Source organism: Alligator mississippiensis, chromosome 11 (genome assembly GCF_030867095.1).
Source record: "Alligator mississippiensis isolate rAllMis1 chromosome 11, rAllMis1, whole genome shotgun sequence".
NCBI lineage: Eukaryota > Metazoa > Chordata > Crocodylia > Alligatoridae > Alligator > Alligator mississippiensis.
The window spans coordinates 23,886,439-23,908,478 of NC_081834.1; the positions used below are offsets into that span (position 1 = coordinate 23,886,439).

The following is a 22,040-nucleotide window of genomic DNA, read 5'->3' on the forward strand; positions in this document are numbered from 1 at the left end:
GAAGCCAAATTGAGTTTTGTGACTGATTTCTGCAGGAAGTGAAGTTAGCTCTGTTGTTTCCCACTGCTGGGTTGGATATGGTAAAGGCAATTCCTTCCAAAAGAAAGAAAAAGCAGCTCAAAAAATTCACTGAGAAAGAAGCACTAATCTAAAATCACAGCACTTGATTTTATACAAGAACATAAATGTTCTGTTAGAAGGTAAATGTCTTGTAGTTTTTGAGTAACTTGCACTTCTAACAAAACAATAGATACTTGTTGCGGTGCTGCTTTCTAATCTCACTAGCGATAAATCCAGTGGTTACTCTAAAGCTGCCAGCACCAATGAGCTAAAGGGGTATTAGTGCTAACATTTTTGCTACCTACATTTCACAGCAAGGGAACTGAGAGAACTTACCCAAGGAAATGTCTTTCTCTGCTGCTTAGAGCTGTTTGAACAGATTGATTATGCCCTTTTTGAACAATTGACCAACTTCACTAAAATGTGAAAAAATCACCTCAAACTGAAAGTGCATAGGTCTGTGATTGATAGAAACTTTACTAATGTATAAATTAGCTATACATGTGGTTTTAAAATTCAATTTAGTACTGAGAATCTAACCTTCAGGGTTTGATATAATGGGGCATTAACTTCACTGTCTTTTACAAACTACTGCAGACCATAAGTAAATGACAAAGTTGAATAAAATCAGAATGATAAATGTTTTATGGTTGATATTTTTTAAAATAATGTTATTGCCATTGAAAAGCTAAGTGAAATGAATTTGGTCATTTTAGCTTAGTCCCTGGTGGACAATAGTCCACATTTCAAAAGCATCACATATAATTTGGCAAAATTGGCAGCTTCCACTCAGATGTGGCTTAGAGCTGAGTAAGCATCCAATTCCCTTAGTGAGAATGCCCCTTCCCTTCAGGGTTAAGGTCAATGGCTAGACAGTGAGGGGTAGGGAAGCTTATATTGTGTCTGCTTGTATTTCACCTGAAGTACAGAAACAGTATTTCAGGTGCTGGAGCCTTCCAGTGTTCTGCTGTTCACAAGAAGAGTCAGTCTCTCATTAATACAAATACATGAACACTTCCACAAATTAGAGATGTATTCTTGTCTTTCTTCAGTACATCCAGCCTTTTCTGTTCTGTTTTATGATCCTTGTCTGACTCATTCTTCCCTCCCTCCCCCATGCCAGTCATATTTCACCTTGTACTAGATTTAAAAAAATTGTCCATATTTGACCCATAATACAGCTGGGTAATATACAAGTTTAATGGCAGAAAAACAGGGGCATCAATGGAAATGATAGAAAATCAAACTGAACAGATACCAGGAAGCACATCAGGCATTATAAATGTGTAAGGGATACATACAGATGAAAATACTGAGATCGTTAAAAAAAAAAAAAAGAAAAAAAAGCTGAACAAAGAACACTCCTTAAAGAAAATCAGTGATAGGCTTTATTTAACTGGTAAATTGGACTGATTAGTTTGTATTACACTTCAGAACTAGGATGAAAAATGTTCATGCACTTATGTATTAATATCTCTAAAACAAATTTATAACAGATCTGGCCTCTAAAGTTAAAAAAATTCAAAAGGCTTTTAAGTCATTTGAAGCACCTATACATATGCTGGACATCTGCTCTGATGCGTGCTAATTAGCACGCATCAGAGCAGACCTGATTAATCAAGTCTGCTGGAGCATGTTAATTAGTGTGCTCCAACAGCCCCTGTTGCACATGTACTCAGTGTTCCCACACTTCAAAATGTCGATGGGGGTGTTTTAACTAAAGTTTGTTGAAAAAGCTTTAGTTAAAGCACCTATGCCACCATTTTGAAGCATGGGATGCTGAATACACATGATGCTGCCAGCACATTAATTAGAGCTGCTTTTGGAGCTACTCTAATTAAAGCACCCTGCTTCTCCCTCCTTCAACTGCAAGCATGTATAAAGACACCCTTAGGTGCTAAGTCCTATTGAAAGCCAATGGAGATTTAAGATCCATAATTACTTACAGTAAGATATTAGAAGGTATTAATGCAGCTATGTGCCTTAGGCCTGTGTGAAGCAGCTAGTATTCACTTCAGATTCAGATTCGGCCGATTCAGGGGACAGTGATTCAATTAGGTGATTCAAATCACTGTCCTGATTTGATTCAGCTGAATCTGATTTGGAGAGTTGGCTGCTGCCAAATCAGCCAGGCCCATCCCACACCTGCTCTCCCAGCCTGGCAATGGCTGCCCTGCCCACCCCAGCTCTGGCACTTGTTAAAAAAAAAAAGCCCCGGTGCACACCAGGTGCTGCAGGGTGGGGGGCGATCCCCACTGCCCCATGATGCATGGGGGACTCTGCATGAGCCCCCTGACCCCCCATCACTCCCCCAGCCCCACCACGGGTGCCCTGCCTGGGCCAGCTTTGACCCTTTAAGAAAAAAAAAATCTGAAAAAACCCTGGACTCACCACTCCTGCCGGTGTGGGGGGCGATCCACACGGACCTCCATTGCCCCGCACCATGTGGGCAGCTCTGCATGAACCCTTGAAACCCTGAGGCTGTCCCAGGAGTGGTGAGTCCCAGGGCTTTTCTTGGCTTTTTTTGTTCCTTAAAGGGCCAAATCTGGCCCAGGCAGGGCACCTTTGGGGGGGCTGGGGGAGTGAGGGGGGGCATCGGGGCTCATGCAGAGCCCCCCCACACAGCATAGGGCAGTGGGGTGAAGTGGGGATCACCCCCCTGCCCGGCAGCACCTGGTGAGCACCAGGGTTTTTTTTAAAGTACCAGGAGCTGGGACAGGCGGGGGCACCCATGGGGGGCTGGGCAAGTGGGCAGGAGTCTGGGGGCCTGGCAGGGGTCCCCCAGCCCCCCATCCCCGCTCCTAGTACTTACCAGCTCAGAGTTGGCAGCAGCTCCTTGCTGCAGCCACCAGGGACTGCCCGAATCATAAAAGCTTTCCGAATCTTTTCTGAAGTTTCGGAGAGCTTTGAATCAATTTGGACCTTTAAATTGGTCCCCGATTTGATTTGGAGATTCGGACACCAAATCAGGCTGAATCTTCTCCAAATTGAATCACCACCCAAAGCTTTGCACAGCCCTAATGTGCATCTTTAGGCAGGTAAGTACTGTTAGAAATGCAAGCCTTAGATATTTTTAAAATATTTTCCCTATATTTCCCCGTTCTAGGGAAATTCCAGAGGATCTCCACAGCTGGGATTGACAAGATGGATGGAATTTGGCTTTCACTTAGAAATATTTAAAGATAAAATATTGTGAAATGTAAGCTTCAATTCCTGTTGGCTACCAACAGTTCCATTCTGTTAACTGCAGCTCATCCAGGTACAAGAGACCTCTCATCCTGGCTCTCTCATGAAATAGCATTTAGGATACAAGGGTGCCTATACATGTGCTCCCATGCGTTCTAATTAGAACCTGTCAGAGGAGATTCAATTAATTGAGTTTAGGAGTCTCAATTAATGCATCTCAGGATACATTTGGCTGCTTAAATCATCAGGGCATGAGGTTAGTTTATGAGAGAGAATGTATTTAACTATCATTTGTGCCTGCGCTTATTGCAGTTTTTTAAAAATGTGTGTGATTAACTGCAGGTGCAAAATTGTACAACCTTGCCTTTTCTTTAATCAAGTTGAGTCTTGATTAATTGAGCCTGGTGGAGCATTCTAATCTGCTGCAGTGTCACATGTATTTTGTGTCTTGCATTTCAAAATGGCAGCAGGGGCACTTTAACTAAAACTTGTTGAATGAGCTTTAGTTAATGTGGAACGCTGAATACACGTGATGCTGTGGCATTTTAATTAAAGCAGTTGTCCAGGAGTGTGGCAGGGCACTCTGGGTACCTGCAACTTCAAGGGCCAAGCCAAGCAGCCAGCAGGTGCTTAACTGTGGCCGCCATTTTTAGATCCATGGCTGCCTATATAAAGAGGGCATTTTGCTGTTGGCAGCCCAGGTAGTAACATCACCTGGCTGCAAGGCTGCTTGGAACATCCTGGAGGTAAGGGCAGGAGCTGTAGGGGATGGTCTAGAGGCTCCTGGTCCTGGGCATGACCTAAAACTGTACCCTGCTGGGAGTGGGTAGCCTGGTGGGGCTCTCAGTGGCATGAAAGCCCCCAGGAAATGCCAGGCCAGTTACCACCCCAGTGAAAGGCAAGTAGGGGTGCCTTAACCCCAGCCCTCACCTTCAGATAGGCCATATAACACCAGAGCAGGGTAGACCAGGTAAGCTTCTGGAGGCACCTGAGCCTGCTGGGGAAGTGACCCGCAGGGCCAGGCATGCTTCCAGGAGCACCTAAGCTGGGAATAGGGGACCCCGATCCTTAAGTGCAGGCAGGAGGTGAAAACCCTCCTGAGGTACTCGACTGGTCAATGCTGGGGCCAGAACCAAATGGTCAAAAGGGCCAGGGGCCCACCGTGAGGGACAGCCATGAAAAGCGAGGCAGCTTGGGGTCCCAAATGGGCCTGATATGGGGCCAGGGCTTACGGAAGCCAAAGGTCACCATGGTTGGGGGCCACAGCTAATGGGCAAAAGCGACGGTTTAGCTAACTGCCTGAGATGCCATCTGCGAGGCTTGGGCTCTGGTGTAGGGGTAGAACGGAGCTGCCGATAGCTCCCCCACAATATCGGGGTGCAACAATGGGCAGCTTCCCGCCTTAACTAACAACATTATTAACAATGAGTGGTGGGTGAGACAGGTGGGCGGCATTCCCACTTCAGGTGGGAAGCTAGCTCTGCGGCTAGCCAGGGACTCCCACTTCGCCACAAGGAGCCACTCTAATTAAAATACCCTCCCCGCACACTGGAGCACATGCCCAAGGTACCTGAGGAAGTGCTACAACACATTCCTGTCACCTGACAATCTCTTTGGGCTTGATTAATTCCCAAATAGCTGTTAGGACATCCTTTGGCTTGTCGTGTGGGTGAGAGAATCAGGACTATGAATTTGGGGAGTGTAACTTTGCACCTGCAGTCAGTAACACTCATTTTTAATAACTACAATAAGTGCAGACACAAATAATAGTTAAATGCATTCTAACTAGCTCATGGGCCTGAGGATTTAAGCAACTGAATGTATCCTGGAAGGTGTTGAGACCCCTCAACTCCCCATTCAATTTAATTGACTCCTCTTAACTTCAAGGAGAGCTTAGGTTGCTCCTCACCTCTCAGGAGGTGCACAGTTCATTGCAGCATCAAACCCAGTCAGATAGATGAGTAGAAAGCTATATCCCATCATTTGCACCTGCACCTAAAGGGACTCTGTCATTTTACAAATCACACTTCTGTCTGAAAAGCTTTTACCTGCTATTGTTAGCAGTAACACCTGAGATTGCTATTGCCGAGAGGGATTCAAGAAAAAGGGATCTTTCTTTTTTTACAATTTTTCTTTGTGCACTTGGCAGCACTCTGTGCCTGGTAAGTTTAATTGTTTTTACTTTGTAGTCAGTCACTAGGGCCTTAGCTCAAGAAATCAGCTTTATTCAAGAAGGGCAATTAAGCATATGCTTTAAGTGCTTTCTTCAGCAGAGACTAATTTTAAGCGCATGCTTTCCTGAATTTTGGTCTCTTGTCTCTTTGCACTAAAGGGAGAGAAAGTAAAATTAATGAAAGAGGAAAATAGCAGTATTTGCCAGACAGCCTCAGAAACTGTGGTAGTGCCTCAAACTCTTGTTTCTTTTTCCTTTTTTGCTTTTAGTTCCATAACAAATTTAGAAGATCATGGGGTTTTTTTTAATGTTTCATGTTCCTCCTTCAAGTGTCTAGGTGTTGCAGAAACACACAGGCATTTGCTAGAGACAAGGAGTTATAGATGGTTGCAACAGATAGGGAGTGGTTTGAGGAAAAGAGGATCCTTTAGTGAAGCCAAAAGCCACATGAGGATGAATTGTTTTTGCTGACAGGTAGTCCACAGATAGAAGTCAAGTCACCTTGCCCATCATTGTGCAAGTTTTCCTCCTACTCTTAATTACTTAAAACAAACAAGTCCAGCTTATCTTTAATAGGAATGAAAAGTTAATCTTTCATGCAGAGGGCCCAGCTGAGTCTTTGTATGCATTTGAATGTGTAAAGGGCTTTTGGCCGTTCAGAGTATATATGGCATTAGTTGGATTTAACTCATTAGCAAACCACAAAGGCTCTTCTGACACTGTACTCTGGGTAAAAATACATGAGGTCAGCCTATACCCTGTGGACATGCACAGCATAACTACATAATAAACAGGCATTTATTAATAATTTTATCTGTCACACACAAGAGGAGGGGGTGAGAAGTCAAAAGCTGTCATATGTTACAACTAAAGAAGAATAATTAAAAGGATGTCATGTGATTATAACCCTCAAATAATTAATCTAGCAAGAAACAATGGTATAAATAAAACAGCATATGTTCCAAAAATTAATTTCACATAATAGGCAGCTGACGTAAACACTTAAACCCAATTATTAAAATGGCAGTTGATGCCTAGAAAATCCCTCACATTGATGTACAGTTCACGAGTTAATAGATAAATAGCAATTGAATGAGAAGCTTTCTTTTGTAAGTCCATGTAAACAGAGAAAGAGAAAAATTAACCCTTGTGAAAATTAAGATTACGTAACTCTAATTTTCACATTGTGAGTTTGCATTTAAGAACATATTAAATGGTAAGAGTACATGTTTGAAAATCTAGGCAGATGCATTGACCCATTGGTTATCTAACGTACAACGTGCAAGAAGCTATCTATCCTGTAGTTGCAGCATTTGCAGTTGGCAACAGGTGGAAACAAAACTTTTACAAATGCAAGTTCAGAAAGGTGGGTTTAATTTTCTTAATATGGTTCTTTCATTTCAGGGTTATTTTACCCAAGCTGCTCCCCTTCTAGATAGGATTAACAATAATACTGCTGTCTCATTCAGTTTAAAATCAAATATTGTTAAATATAAAATACAACAGTTTTTTTTCGCTCTAGCATTTTGTTAATTAACTGAAACAAATGCATTAGTTTGTTAATTATATTCATGTATTCATCTGAATGCATATATCCTAAGTATTCCTTGTTACATTCTACCCATAAAAATCTTGCATATCAACCTGTCATGTTACAGTTTTCATTGGAAATGATCATATGCACATAAGCTTTCCTCTGTCTGTCTGTTCACCTCAGCTCAGTTTGCATGCAATGCAATGTTACATCCTAAGTTTCAGCTTGAGAGCACAATGTGCATCCAAAATTTTAAACCTGGAAGCACAGATAAGAATTCAGACGCACACATATTACCACCCAACAATGACAGAAATAAACTTATTCTTGAGAAACAGAATTTATTGATTTATGTTTGGCCCTGAAATCATTTTGGATGCTCATAAGGGCAATCAAAATGACCCGCTACATGTTTCCATAGTCTTCTGTTCTTTCTTTCACATTATGTAACTTTTTGTTATGAACCTGTGAACATATCTAACATTGACCACTAGCATTTGATACTATGCCATCACAAGCATTTCTAACTTCCAGCCCAGAAGAGACTAAGGGAAGTAAATTCTGTTCCCTTTGTCTCAAGAGTCAATGTATTAAGCAAAGAGGAAAAACAAGAGCACTATGACAAGAAAACTGTGATCTTCTCCTTGAAATTAATGTTAAACTATAAAACAACAGTGTTTGGGGTATGGTACCAGGTAAATCAATTGCCACAAAGGTAGAAAAGTAGATATGGGATTTGTCCTTTCAGCCAGGCACATCAACCCTGTTATGATGGCAGAGACCAATTTATAAGCAAAGTTTTTAGAATGAAGATTTAGTGAAAAGAAAACACAGGAACCAACCCCCTCTCCCCAAATTCTATTTCTATATGTCTGTATTTCCTTTATTTGGAATTGCCTCATTCTTTAGCTCCCACAAAATATAAGATAAGAAGGGGCATGATTACATCATTAAAATAATTATTTCAATAATACATCAGTTCTTACGGACTTAAGCAGTCTGAAACAGTGTCAAATAAAACAAAAACATCTGTCTATTCTAGTCCTTAACTGATTTTCAACACATGCATGTTTAGTTACAATCACTGAACTCTCTCATTTTTCTAAATTCTAGGAGAATTCTAAGAGATTTCTCTATTTTTCTCTGGTCTAATTCAAAATCTTATACATACCCATCACCATATGTAGTCAGTGGTAAGATGAGTATCACTGAAGCTCAAGAAAATTCTACTCCAAGTGAAAGAAAGGGCTGTGCATAAGTGTTTACCTGAATAGAATTCCATCTATGTCAAATCTCTAAATATTACAACATAAGAAATGCCATACCGAGTCAGGCCACAGGTCTATCTAACCCAGTGTCCTGTATTTTCCAGTGGCACAGAGTGGATGCTATGGGAAACAGGCCCTCTGTACATACTATCTGGACTGATCTGTTCCCTGCCCCTTTTCCCTTACATTTTCCAGCGTTCAGAGGCTGAGAGGCTTAATTTGGAGGTTTCACACCTACCTAGGCCAGACATCTAGAACTGCACCAGTTGACAGTCATAGTTACCAGTGAATATTTTCAAACAGTGAATCTGGAGATAGCTGAAGTTCTCATCTTTTTGTCTCTAGGACTACAGATTCAAGCTAAGCTTCAAGTCCTAATTATATTTGATTTACTGATTTCTGATTTAGGTGCCCATTAGTTAACACACTCCATTCTGGGAGAATTGTCATAGTGGTCACTGTCATAGTGGGGGTCAGAAGGGACATGAATAGATCATCTAATCTAACCCCCCACCACTGGTTGGAGCACATGCTGGGATCACATGACCCCAGACAGGTGTTCATCCAACCTCTTTTTTAATTTACCCAAGGTAGGATCAAGGACCACTTCCCTAGGAAATTGGTTCCAGATTCATTCATTAGATATATTTTAAAAAGGAAGGATAGCAGCACCGTATTTCCTATTTATCCAAAACCCTATATACAAGATTTCAAATTCATTGTAAATATGTTAAGTGTGGAAGAAAAGAGTAACACAAATGTATATTAAAAGCTACAAAATTGAGGAATTTGTATTAAAATGGAGAAACACACATTTGTCTAGCTTCAAAACTTACTAATAGTAAAGTTAAAGAATTATTTTCTCTTGGGCAAAAGAAGCCTTTAGTGTGTGAGCAATACGAGAGCATTACTGGAATTCATGCCATTAAAAAGAAAATAACGTTGCTGATGAACTCACAAGGACTGGACATTTCACAATGACCTCTCTCCCATTATATCTTTTTAAAAAATATTACTCTATTAGGGATGCATTTCATTAGTTAAAAGGGTGACATTACTCAGTATTAATGAAATATAGCAGGTACCTAAGGAGATAAGCTTGATGTACATGCCCAATTTTATCTGAAAGATTTTTTTATGTTTTCATGGCTAATAAAGAACATGCTCAGGATGAAAAAAAATTCCCAAAGATCCAGAGTCTATGGTAATACTTGTCAGTGGGGTGATAATATATCATATTATTGCACCTAGGTTATTAAATAGTACAAGTTTCCCATATTTCTTAGCCATGGCAGAAGAACTACCCTATGAAAGAGCCACAGAAAGTCGTAAAGTTAAACTACAATTCCATTTTTTTTCAATATATTTTCCTAAGAATTTTTATTTGATCCCCAGGTAAATCTTTTGTTTCTCTCTTTGCTATCTCATGCAAATTCCACCAAGGTTAATGTAACAGATTTGGGATGGGGACATGTGTTTGCCCATTTTTTCTTCTTTCTCTCATTGGTATGGGAGAGGTCTCCAGGATATGAAAATGAAGGCCGCTTCATGGGTGTCTCAGGGGCACAACCTCAGGGGAGCTGGAGACCCTCACCTCAGGTGACCCTACGACGCGGGCTACACACCCTGTGGAAAACCCCCTGAAAAAAGAAACTGCTTACCAGCCACAGGATACTAGACACTGAAAGAACAAAAAGCAAAGCACACATGGTTCACGAGCCACAGCTATATACAGCTGGAGCTGGCAGGTGACGTTAGGAGCAATTACCAGCCAGTGAAGTTAAAAGGGACCTCTGGAACAGAAACGGGAAGAGCGGAAGAGGCAGCAGAGGCTGCGGAGGCTCTCCATGCCGGCATGAAGGAAAGAATCCAGACCAGAGAGTGGCAGTGGAGGCTGCAGAAGCTCTCTGCATTGGCAGCAAACAGCTGCAGTACAAGGGGGTGGATTATGCTTGGGGAGAGGTACCCCAAGCAGCAGAGAATAAACCCCATGCCAGTCATAAGCAGCACTGGTGTCCAGGGGCCATAGCAGACCTGGAGGTGGTGGAGGCTTCCTACTCCAGGCTCTCGCAGGTACCAAGCCATGGAGGGAGGCAGACCTGGGGTAAGGCAGAAGATACCCCAACAAGACCACGGAGTGGAGCAGCACCAGGGGACACCACCTGGCTTAGGCTCTAGAGCTGAAGGAAGGAAGCAGTAGTGGATCCTGATCTCATTCCATTCTGTCTGCCCTCTTATCCTTTTCTTTAAAAATCCTTTTTTCTCCTTAGTTGCTACTGGGCTGTATTTGGTCTTGTGTGTGGCAGTTGTGGTCTGTTTTTTTTGGGGGTGCCTCAGTGGTTAGGTCTGCCTCGAGGGGGATCTGGCTGACACTGCACCACCAGGGTGTTCACGAGGCTCAGCAAGTAGCCATTGACGATGGGGAAGATAGGCAAGATGAGCTTATCCAGTAGGCCCATAGCCTACCAAAGAAATGAAGTTAATAACCACTGGAAATACATTCAAAGTTGTGGCAGGCAAGTTTGGGGGCTTTCCCCGGGGTGATCGAGGTCCCTCTCAGTGGCCACATGAACCCTCACCATGCCCACCACCAGGTGCACGCGCTATGGCAGCACATGAATGGGTATTCGAAGCGACAGGCACAATGGGAATCTGTTGCTCCGAAGATTCTGCACATATATAGGACCTTGTTTACAAGGCATCATCCCTCCTGTGTGTAATAGGGTTGTCAGCATCTTGGAGACAACATCCCTGCTTCTCCTTTCTATATTCCAAGGAAGAACATGGAAGCAACTATAATGATTTCAACCCAAGTTTCTTGACCTTGGTTTTTTTTTTTCTTCAGGTCCCCAGGTCCTGGGATTAGCCTGCTGGCCAGCAATCCCTTTTATCGTTTTTTAAAAATAATTTCTTGCTTTCATGGTTGTGGAGAAAAGCAGAAAAAAATGCACCCTATTCATTATAACACCAAAAGGCTAACTGAAAGAAACCCAGACATTTGTGTTGACATGACTGGGGCAAGGTCCATACAGCTGGGATAATGAATTGACAGTCTTGTGATAGACACATCCTAGCTCTAAGGATATTTCTTTAAAAAAGTAATATGGCATTGTCTTTGGAGCAGAGAGATTTTACTTTAAGTGGTCTCTAAGGCAGCCAGAGAGTGAGACAGATTGGGATGCAGAAGACCTGCACGCACATGACCCAGGATTCCCACATCCATGAGGAGCTGGAGCCACACAGAAAGGTAAAACCAAACCACACAGTCAGTTCTGTGTTCCAGGCCAAAGTTCACGCAGGAGTCTTCAGGATGATATCTCCCTCCTTAGACAGTTTCCCTCCCTCCAGCTGTGCAGGAGGATGTTATTTTCCCATTTTTACCTGTGATTCCTTCTTCTTTTATTCAGAGCACAACATGAATACTGAAAAAGAATGCCTGTGAATAGCAACTCGGATCCTTAAACACACTTTCCCTGAATAAATTCATATCCCTCAGGAGTCCCTTCCAATTACAAGGTGAGCTTTCTGACTAATGTTCACTTGGGACTTTACACCACTGTTCTTATCATCACTGAATTTGAATCTGAAGTTTTACTATGTTATTTATATTCATCCCTGGTGTAACAATACTGAAATTCATGCTTTGCTCAAAGTTGGCCCAGAGCTGTTTGAGCACTTTGCAATTGGAAGAGAAGGTGTGGACTTAGGTTACTTTTCTAGTTCAAAATTAAATGGCATAAGTGATTCATACTTTTAAAATATATTTGAACATAAAATGTGACTGTGCATTTTGTTCTGAAGTGGATATTCATAATCCAACTAATGTTCATGATTATAAGCAGAATTACAGGCTTACCTCTAAATATCATGACTTGAAACTGCAAAACTTAATCGTCTTCTATAGATTGTCACATTTGCTAACAGATGCTACTGAAGTTGTAATTAAGCATTTGACAAATACAGGCAGAACTTTACTACTGTAGATGAAAAAGGTTTGGGAGAGGATTTTCTTATAGATCAAGTAAAGGTCTAAAAAAAAAAAAAAAAATCTACTCATTTTGTGATGTTGCTGTGCTATAAAGTGCCCATGATTACCATTGCCTTCTGTAGACTGGAGCTGTATGAACTTCATCTGACATTCTGAGCTATTTTTCTAAGTCAATATTACCATTGAATGGAACCCATTGATCAACCAAGTGAAGCAGTAAAAAAATGGATTCCAGCTTGAGAAAAATTCACTTGGGAAGCTATAAATGTGGCTTGACCTGGCTTGGCAAAGCTGAATTCTTTGTGATTCAACTGGGTTGTAACTGGGGTCTGCACAGCCAAATAAACCCCAGGCAACTAAAATCTAGCTTTACCAGCATGCTGCAGTTAAAATAGCTTCCAGACTCACAGCGTACACTTAAGGAGGTCAGTAGACGAAGCCTGACCTGGCTTGAGTAGACTGAGCCAATGATATGGTTTGATATGGTTTTGTAGTCAAACAAAAACCCTAGTTAATTACAGTCTTGCCAGGAGCTTGACTTTGTAATGAGAAGTTGGTGGTAGCACTATTTCCTTGACCTTCTTTCTTGCTTTTTGGTTTATCACACTTTAATGGAGAAGAATAATAGGTTTGTAAAGAGGGATGTAAACCAAAAGAGCTATTATGCCCCAGCCAGTCAGATGTAGCTCACTTCTGAGTAAACTGACTGACTCTAGGGCAATAGGTGAAGATTCTTCTGGGAGAGGAGCTGCTTTGTGATCATCTATTTTTTGCCTCATGGATAACACTGTGAAGTTTGACATACTTGTTGTATCTCTTTGGCACACAGATGACTCGTTTCTTCAAGCGGTAGGGAAGAAGGTCAATAATAAATCAGCATGCAGGGGTTCCTTTTAAGGTTAGTCTGGCATAAAACATTATGGCAACCTAAGGCAGATTTTGAAATGATGTTTTAGCAAAGTAAATGTTACACATCTCAAATTATTGCAACTGCTTCTGTACTCTAAATACACACTTTGCTAAATTCATTACTAGTTGTCCAGGAAAGCATAGGTATATATTTTTTACAGCTCTCCTGATACTGTTCTTTGTTGTAAATGCTCATGCTTAAACTAATTTAGCTGGCATCAGGTGATACCAGTTATTAGTATCCCACTGGAACATACTATGTACCATCTGACTTTAGTTAACCAAGAGTTGTCTTTTCTGTCTGCATCTTTCAAGTCCTTTTGCATTTTCCATCCCTGCGTTCAGCACATATTGATGGTATCTTTAAATTTTACCTCTCTTTGATATCTTTAATCTAAAATGCCTTGCATATATACCAACCATCAACCAAAGACATTGACATGCAGTTAATGTACAGTATAGCAACAACAGTTAATTATAGAAAAAAAACAACTTTTCTGCAACAGAGTATTAGATAAACCAGAGTTGTTTTTCTCCTTATATAGGTTCTTATGCCACCTTCATCACACAATATTTGAATTCCTTCATAAGTGCATTACATGCTGTGACTAACACCTATCACATTTCCTTTTTTTCTCCTCAGCCTCTCCCTAGAGAGAGAATTCTATATGTAGGATAGGGCTTTGTTGCTGTTGGTTTGATTTATTCTTGCTTTGTCACCAACTAGGCAAACAAAGAATAACATTTGGAATTTATACAGAAACCATTAAGAAACTATCCCCAGGCATAATACAGTCCTGCTCTTTATTAAATGCTGTCAGTGTGCTTGGTGCTGTACATAGAACAAAGGAATGTACAGATATTCTTCTAGAGAGTCCAAGGTTCATTATGCATCTTGCAGAGTCAGAACACTAAAAATCTTCCTCCGTACAGAAAATATAAAAGCCACATTTCAATATGGGTTATTTATTCAAATCTGAAGGCAAATACTAACAGAAATATCCTAGGAGATTGATACAATTCAAAGCATGTTATGTATGGGTTTCGTGTTCAACTTGCAAGTAATTTGTAAAGCCAAAGTCAGTCTTGACTATGAAACATTGTATCACTGTGATTGGAATCAATAGTTCTCGCACTGTCATTTGTCACATATTTACAAGCCTGAAAAATAGTTCATTTTGTCCTGATCCCATAACTCAAAAGATTGAATCAGAACCCTGGAGGGATCTGCAAGTGCAACACATTCATTACTGGTCACTAGTCTTTGGTGATGCTACAATCATAGCCACACCAAAACCAGAATACAAGTCCATATTAAAACATAATGTACTGGGCACTCCCAGATATATTTTCTGCTCAAAATAATTAAAAACATCTTGGTAAATTCCACAAACCTCCCCTCCACCACCCCCCAACCACACACTAACGTAATGAGACAACTTATTTTTGTTGCAAGTTATTTTAGGGTGGTGTAAAGGAATAATACAACTAGTGATATTATTTTACCAGGTTACTGAAAGCAAAATTGGAAGTGCCTAAAGAAAAAGCACAGTGTGTGCATATGCATACATGTACACAGGTATGCTCTTCCACCTTAATAATGGGCTAATGCATCTTGCAGTGTTACACTGTTTCCAGATTTTCCAGCTGCGTTTTATATTTGCTATAATTGTCTATAGAAATGAACCAGATAATTATTTCATTTAGATATAGGCAAATATAGAATAAGATCATATCTGAGATTGGAATCTGATTGAGTGTGTTCATATGGTCTTCAGTCACCATTCTCAGAAGCAAATTCCCTAAAAGCTGTAGTCATTAACTTTTCACTGTCATAGTCAAAGTGCCCTTTTGTAAACTGTGTATTTTAAAAACATACAAGAGTTTAAGGTCACTGTTTCTCAATTAATATGTATTGGAAGCAAATACTGGAAATGGTTGGAATCACTTAAATCTCATGCATTTCAAAATACAGTAACCAAAGTCCATGCAAGAGAACTGTTTCTCTAAACTGTCTTAGAAAAGCCTTTGATGTCTAAGAAAATGTGGAGCCTATAGTTAAGTGATATAAATGAATATGGCTCCATTAAATTGGTTAATACCAGCCCATATTAACTAATTAACAGCTGGTATTAACTAATTCAATCATATATCTTATATCCCTTAATACCAGCCAAGAATCTGACCTTGTATATATAAGGATGTGACTTTGTTTGAAGCCATTGTAAACTACAGCGTTTTCTAACTATTGTCTTAAAATTGTTTGTGAATTCAGTTGTAACCATCATCTTGGTTTTCAAACTTTATTTGTTATAGTTGAGGAGCTACATAAAAACATATAACATTTTTACAGTATACTATATTCTTGAAGTTGTGTTTCTATGACTGAGAGAAAAGGCAGGAAAAACAGGGGAAGGTAAAAAGGAACATTCCAGTCAAAGCTGAAAAGATCTCTCAAAAGGGTTTGCATTCTTCAATGGAAAAATCCACTTAGGACCTACACCTGCCCATTCAGGAAAAGGAAAAATATCATGTGATATACATGTCCAATCAAAACTAATCAACATTACTAGAATTTCAAATACAACAAATTGCTCATAACAAATCTCTATATATTAATAATAATATAACAACTTAAAACACAGTGGATTTAATCTTGTATCATCACAAAGCCTGCATATCTCTTAATCAGTGAATTTAAGAGCTCAAGTCAGTGGATTTTGAGCAGTAAAAAGCAATTTAAGTGGTTTTTAAACAGTTTACAAATGCTATTCTTCTCAGACTAGAGAATTTCTATCATACTGGGTTGATTTTTAGAAAGTTATCCCCTCTTTTCTTTGATTAGGAAGTTTCAGTTTGTTCTACTGCTGCGGTATGCAGTTCAGGATGAGTTAAACATGTTTGTTCTTTTTTCAGGTTTGTTTCCAATCTTATTAAACTTGTGGGAATTTGAAAATAGTACTAAGTGTTACGTACACAGATACAGTTTATTTCTCTAACCTCAGAAACATTCACTTGAGGTTACCCAGTGTCCTAGTCTCATGGCTATTGCTATGGCTTCTCTGAAAGATGGTATACATCTTTTGCCTTTGGCTCAAACCTTTGTTCATTGTTTTCAAGCAGAATCAACACTTGCAAGAAACATTTTTTTTCTTTTAAAAAAGTTGAGATACCTATTGTTTTCAAATGCAAAGGTGCTTCATTTTTTTTTCAAGGATGGGATAGATATTTGCTGGATCTACTCCCTTTTATTCTCTGCATTGACATTAGCAAGCTTTGTCACAGATATGGGTTCTTCTTGGTTGAAAATGTTTAGGTCCAAAATCTAGTCCCTGTTTATTAGAGTTTATCTCACTTGATCTAAAGACCCAACATAAGGTCTATTCACTGCTTACTTCCCACCATTGTGTTGATCATCAGTATCCAGAATGCAAAGAAATATACTTGGTTTGAGTTCTGTTTAATGACCATTTATTTGCCACTTCAAACCAAATTTGTGCATATCTCTCAGGATAAAAACATTCATTACACTTGGGCATTAGTCAGTCACGTTAATAAGGTTAAGAGCCTGTAAGCTTTTCATAATCATTTCTGGTGTTAATCTACAGATTTCTTAATTCTTCATCTGCCACCCCAAGGATTCTGATCACTGTTTAAGTAAATCTTCACCATCTTCATTTGTGAAGCCAGATGCAAAATAATTGTTTAATATCTCTGAGGACTTTTTATCCTGACCCTTAACCATTGCTAGGGTATCACCCTGAGAAGGATGAAGATTTTCTTTTGACATTTGTCTCCTGAGTGTGTATATATAGTATACAACTATATTTTTAACCAAAAGCCAAGATGATTTACATTATTTAACACTAATTATTCATTATTATTTCTGAATGTCTTACTTGCTTTAGCTTTTTATAAACTGTCTCTTTACTGACACAAAAGATAAAGCACCACAACTTTTTGCAACACACAAGAAATCCACATAAGCAAAATAATCATAATCAAAAGGATGAAGTCATAACATCCACAAAGTTTGGTAACAAGCAAACACTCTTGCCAGATTTTTTTCTTCCTTTAACTATGCTCTATGCATTGTGTCTTGCCTTGGTAAACTTCATTATTTGTAGGTTAACTTTTTATGGAATTGCTTATCATTGAGATTCAGATCTATTGTATTACACAAGTACCAGATGAAATTTAAGTATATGGAGCTGGATTGCTGAATTAATATATATATATTGTGTATTATGCATAAAACTTACCCATATAATCTGCTCTCTTCAAATAGCCGGACGAACAGATGTCACATGAAACTCTTACTTCAGAAGAATATTTTCATGTGAGGTACAATGGAAGAGTGAGAAGTATTTTGTCTCGTTTTTGTTCTACAAACTTGTCATTGTTCTTGTTTATTGTGGTTCCTAGTATACACCTGAATTTTTCCAAACGGTTTGTAATCAATGTTCATTTTGAGAAATCTTGCCCATCAGTCTTACTTAGATCTTTCTATTGTATTAATGACTTCTCTACTATAGCACATGCAAAATCTTTATCATTTGAAACAACATGCCCTTTTCTTTCTACTGCTTGCATCTCTTTCTAGCCAACAGTCTGCTCATTGTCCATCCTTGCTACTGCTCCAGTAAACACATCGTTACTGAGCTGTGGTTGAGGTTTCTGCAGAATGAATGGCTGATAGGAGTCACAGAAAGCCTTACTACTTACTGGTGTTGGAGCCATGCTAGCTCAGAGATGGACAGCTAGTTCAGTAGAAACTTTCTTATGTAAGGAAGATCATGGGAGAAGGCAGAGCAACCTGGGCAACTATCTTTTTAATTTATCAGATCTGGTTCTAAAGACCATGCCTTGTAAAACTGCAAAGGTGGGATCCTGGCAAGAAAAGCAGTTTTCAGCTCTGGAAACAGTATTGTTGTATGTGTTTTTCAAAAGCAGTCATTTTTTGATTGGGCAGCACCTTTTCACAGAGCTTTGTTTCCATTTGTTAAGGAGCTGCTGCATCTGCATCAGGCATTTACTAGTCACGTGGCCCAGTGTGGAAGCACTGCTGTTTTCATTTTTCTCCCGCTGCTTGGGCAGTAATGCTGAGCCTCCAACAGTTTGTCAAGTTGAGGAGGTGATGCAGACCCCCAATTAGGTCTGTAGGCATTTTACCCCATCAAGGGGAACAGAATTCCAAGATAAACAGAACATTCCTGTGCTTTGAGGCTCCATCCTCAGCACAATATTCACTTTCCTGGGCTTTGCAGGGCACAGAGAAACCTTTTCACTACACCTGCACCTAGGCAAGCCTCCCAGTTACTGCCAGCCAAAGGGAGCATCTTTTGCTAGGCCTCACTTTCTACAAGGAGAAGATAACCTCCCCACAGTGAAAGCTAAAAAAAAATACTCTCCCTCCCAACCAGCCCCAAACTGCCCTGTCCTTCCCTTTTTAATTCCTCCCTTGAAACCTGACGCTAGCTTCAGGTGTTGTAAGGAGTGGCTGATTACATCCCCCAAGCTGCTCATTAACTCTTTCCTGACTGCCTGAGGTTTATAGGCCCCACAGAGAGGTGTTAACATATTCAGATAAACCGACAGTGCCCTCAAGCTTGTACTGAGGTTTGAAATATACCTCTTGAAGGGGCTGGAGAGAGAATTTGTGTGGTGAAAAGGATGCTAATAAGGTGCAGCAACCATCTTATTGCTTGCATTATGATAATCGGTCAAATTCCAGAGTGAACAAGATTATTGAGGCACTTTAATATCCACAAAGGGTATTCTGTAATGATTTAGATTTACTTTCAAACCCCAGCATTAAATCCCTTTTAGCAGTGATAAAATTAACAAACAGACTAATATTTCATCCACTTTAAACTAGTGAATTACCTGCTTATCATGTGCCATAGCTAGATGGATATGCTCATTTCTTTGGCCATAGCATTTTACTTGAAAGGTAAAAGGATCTCAGATTGCCTAGTAGTAATCAGTAACATGATTTAAAAACCTGTCTTCTCATCAAATTTGAACAGATTCTGGGGCTTTGGTTTGACCCATCTCAAAGATAAGGCTGGGATCTTTTGCACTATTTGAATCCAGGTGTAGGTAAAGCATTTGAAACCGGCTCCTTAGATCCAGAATTGCAGCTTGGGACCTACTGAACTTTCAGAAATAACTATTTGGTTTAATCTGAGTGCATCCACCTCTGGAAACATGTTACCCAAGCCTGAAATTCATAATATGGGTGTTCAGCACATTCTGAAAATCACTGTTGTCATTAGCTTCTCTCTTCTCTAGATAGTTCCTTAAAATCCATTTATTCCAAAAATACCACCCAAATTGTTTTCCTCACCAATGATTTCCCCATACTCTTCCTTTTCTAAATAGTAGCTGCATGGCATGGCATGGCATGGCATGTCATGTCCGCAGTCCTTCTGCCCCCTGCCCTACAACATGGCAAGGTTTTGCCTTTGTATAAATTCACACCTGTTCGATCAAGTCTTTTGCATTATCTGGCTCAATTAACCCAGCTATAGCGGCATGTTTTAGAGATTATTGACATCATATTAGCAAGTTCTGTGCTGGAACAGAGAAGAAAATCATCAGACTAAAATACATATTGTCACCAGGGAAAATTAATCAGCTTAATGATGGCAAAAGTAAGGTAAACTTTTTGAGGTAATCTTGAGGTAAACTTTTATATTTGCCTTATGAAAAATGAGTTCCTCCATCTTTGCTAAACATTTGACTTTTCAAATATGCTAATGAGGGATTTTCTGTTGCATTTACAGTTTATACTGAGAGTATTTAGCAAGGATGACCATCTCAGTCAGGAAATTTTTCTCCTATGGATTATTTCCAAGCTACAAAAAATTGTCACCTTTCTTGAAGGAGTAAAGCTTTTTAAAGTATCATTTGTCCTCATTATAGGATGATATGAGCAGCTGTTGTAAAGCCATTATCAGAATTGCTCACCACGATTTCTGGTGTATTCCTTGAATACTCAAAATTCACTTCCCACAGATTTTTGCTTCTAATGTGGGAAGACTCAGAAATAAACACAATAAGTGAAGGTCTGAAATGCTTAAGCAGCTTTGATCTCACGGCATTGGGCTAATTCAGATGGAGCTTAAAACCGGCGCTACCCTTCCACATGTAAACACATCTGCCATCCATTTTGGACACAGCAATGCATGGATGGACACCTCTTCGATTACAAATAATTTCCCATAAATGGGCATAAAGTTCTAGATATCAGCCAAGCAGCATCCATACATGGCATCTACCTGATTTCTTTTCCTGCTGTAGATTGTAACTTCCCTAACTTCTTCCAGAACGTTCTGTGAGAGTTTGCATAAGAGTTTCCTATGCAAGAACAATTCTGGAGCCTAAGAGGGAGCTCTGACCTTGTTGATGTATGTGACTAGACCTTTATCTTTTATCTAAATATAGGTTGCCTGGATAATCCATCAAATCTCAAATGCTTGACAGCCATGCAACCAGCTAGCCAAAGGCAATCTTTGAGTAAGAAAGATGCATTTCTTATCTTAAATTTTCTTGGTGCCACCCATTTCCTTTTGCTAGCTCTTGCCATGACTTCCTGTGCTGCACTTAGAAGATCTCACACTGTGTTAGATGGTGGCATCAGAGGCAAAGTTGTATACAGCCCTCCTATTTGCTGAGCAATAACAAGGACTTTGTACAGCTGTTTAGGTTCCATTTCCAAAAAAGTATGCAGTGTCACAACACAGGATCATATTATAACGTAACAGCACTCCCCAAATTCCCAGCCACTGCTGCCAAAGTGTGAATTTTGAATTAGCAAGTTAAATTAAAAAAGATATGCGTAAACGAGAAAGCATTCTCTTTGTGTTTTGGTAGCAGGAGAGCAGATGGTGAGGTGCAGGAATGTCAGAGCTTAGAAAGAATGCAATTATTCTTCCTACGTAGTGCAGCAGGGAAAAAAAATTACAGAGGAAAGCAAGCAGCTGTGTTCTCCACAGCATCAACAGTAACCTTTATGAGGATGAACCCATAACACCTGGGAAAGCAAAGCAGGTGCTCAGCCTCCTGATCACCACTTTATCACTCAGTATTTTGAAATACGGAGGTATGCGACAGGTGACAAATTTAAGCCAAAAGGCTACTGATCACCAATGGAGAAAGAAAGATGCAATTCTCCCCACAGGAGGGAGGGGCAGAGAAAAACAGAGAAGGAAACTTCTTGCATTCCCCCCAGCGTGGACACTTTTCAAAATTACAGGTTAAAGCAGGCAGTGGTCTAGCGATTAGAGCAGAGAACTGGGAGTTAGAACTAAGTCCATTTATGGCACTGTCACTGGCTTATCATTGATCCTGGCCCTGTAGTGAAACCCCACTGAGCCTCGCTTTACCTATCAATAAAATGGAGTGTTATAAAGCCTCAGTAGCTAATGCTCATAAAGTGGATTGAGATAAAGGGCTCTATGAAAAAAAGAACTAAACAAAAGTTATATAAAAGGAGAATATTAAGATACTAATAAACCCTGTGACCGGAACAAAATCAATGGTAACAAAAAAGGAGAGAAAAACCTGCACTATCCCATAAACATTATTCCTCCTCATTGGACCCTTACTTTTGCAGTTTCTAAGAATATCATAATCACAAACAGATTCTAGCCTTGTTTTGTACCTATGAGGTTGGGAAGTATAATTGCCACCTAACAATGGGCAACAAAGGCCCACAGTAGATCAGGGGTGGGCAATTATTTGGGCTGAGGGGCCCCACAGGGAGTTTTAATGAGGTGTCATGGGCAGGGTCAGTGCTCCCACCCTCCCGCAGCAACAATTCACCAGAACTCCTTATGTGGGATGGGGCTGCAGGCAGATAGGGAATGGTGTTCAGGAGTGAGAGGGGCAGGCGGAGCCGGGATTACCGGGCAGAGT

General features: G+C 40.1%; 1 long non-coding RNA gene across 2 annotated transcripts; it reads left to right on the plus strand.

Annotated features, from left to right (window-relative positions):
* Positions 1-3,750: 3,750 nt before the first annotated feature.
* On the plus strand, positions 3,751-18,193 carry LOC109280645 (uncharacterized). Of its 2 annotated transcripts, XR_002087021.2 has the most exons (5): positions 3,751-3,992; positions 11,629-11,737; positions 13,039-13,107; positions 14,628-14,697; positions 17,407-18,193. It is a non-coding gene; the product is annotated as an uncharacterized LOC109280645 (long non-coding RNA). The 2 variants fall into 2 exon arrangements; XR_009455590.1 differs by lacking the exon at positions 14,628-14,697 and having other exon boundaries at positions 3,756-3,992.
* Positions 18,194-22,040: the final 3,847 nt, after the last annotated feature.